This window comes from Elephantulus edwardii, unplaced genomic scaffold, assembly GCF_000299155.1.
Source record: "Elephantulus edwardii isolate Elephantulus edwardi_28Jun2011 unplaced genomic scaffold, EleEdw1.0 scaffold00013, whole genome shotgun sequence".
Classification (NCBI taxonomy): Eukaryota; Metazoa; Chordata; class Mammalia; order Macroscelidea; family Macroscelididae; genus Elephantulus; species Elephantulus edwardii.
In genome coordinates this window covers 58,342-59,951 of record NW_006399763.1, presented here as the reverse complement: position 1 = coordinate 59,951, position 1,610 = coordinate 58,342, and positions in this window count along the sequence as shown.

The window sequence follows — 1,610 nt, the reverse complement described above, 5'->3', positions numbered from 1 at the left end:
GATAAAGTAGGAACACTTAGGGGGAAATGAGGGAGAAAATGGTAGTATAACTTGAAGAATGTAATCAATGGCTTGGATATTGCCCCTGTAGAAATCACTGAATTGGTGGTACATGTCCTGTGTCTATTCTTAAAACAAGAAAAGCAAAACAAAGACTTTTTTAGGCTACCATAAAAATAATTATGGTTAATAATTGCTTTAGAATGTTGTTATATATTGTCAAGTCTGAACCAATTCAAAGCTGACCCTCCAGCAGGTTTTGAGAAGCATCACAGAGGAGAAGAGTGCACATTTTTCTCCTGGGGAACAGCTAGTGTATTGCAACTATGTACCTTTGGTTTTCAAACCTCATGTACCTAAAACTGCCTTATAGGTTATATAAAGAGTATAAAAATGCAAAGTATTCATATGTCCTCAACCTAATTAAGAATATTTTTTAAAAATTTAATCTTATTTTTTTCTACTAGTTTATTTACAAAATTCAGATACAAATTTGAACACATTCTTTCAATTTCTCTCACCCCCAAACCCATCAAACTGTACAACCCAATGATTAATCCCTCCCCAACCTCCAGCACATCCACAGCCCTCTGATTCCAGGCTCTCCCATCCCTTCTGGTTTCTTATGCACATTCTACAATAACGGTTTTAGACAGTATTTATCCTTGTGGGACTGAGTTAGTTCACTCAGCATAATGCTCTCCAGTCCCTGCCAAGTTAGGTAATAATTTACAAATTTATTGCTCCAGTATGCTGCATAGTATTCCACTGTGTGAATGTACCATAATTTCTCAATCCATTCGTTTCTGGTTGGACATCTGGGCTGTTTGCATGTTCTTGCAATGGTGAATAATGCTGCTATGCACATTAGTGTACAAATCTCAGTTTGTGCCTCAATTCTCATATTCTCAGGGTATATTCCAAAATGGGCAAAAGACATTGAAAGAATTTTCACAGAGGAAGATATCAGAATAGCAAACAGACACATGAAGAAATGCTCCAAATCACTGGCAATAAGAGAGATGCAAATCAAAACCACAATGAGTTACCATCTCATTCCAGTAACAGTGGCAAAGTTTAACAGGATAGCAGTAATAGATGTTGGAGAGGATGTGGTGAGAAAGGAACTCTTACACATTGTTGGTGGGATGGTAAAATGGTATAACCATTCTGGAAGGCAGTTTGGTGTTTCCTCAAAAAGCTGAACACAGAAATTCCATATGAACTGTCTATTCCACTAATTCAGAATAATTTTAAGAATGTTTCTAAATTTTAAGAATATTAGATAAGAAAAATTCTAGGTAAGTTACAGAAATACAATTTCATTAAGAACAGTAGGTGACTTAAGGGAGTAGGCTAGGCTAAAAGAACTATTGTAATGAAAATAAAGTGTAGTATTTTAGACAACACAAGAATTTCTGAGAGAGCAGGATACTTTAAAAAAATATACCTAAGACTAAAATCGACTTCTTGTTGTTAGGTGCTGTTGCGTTGTAGACGACATAACAACCTTATTAATGAAAGGCCTGAGCACTGTTCATAGAGTTTCCAGATGTAAGCCATTTCGGAAGTGGATGCTGCTCCTGCTTCCAGGCTTGTTATAGTCGGGA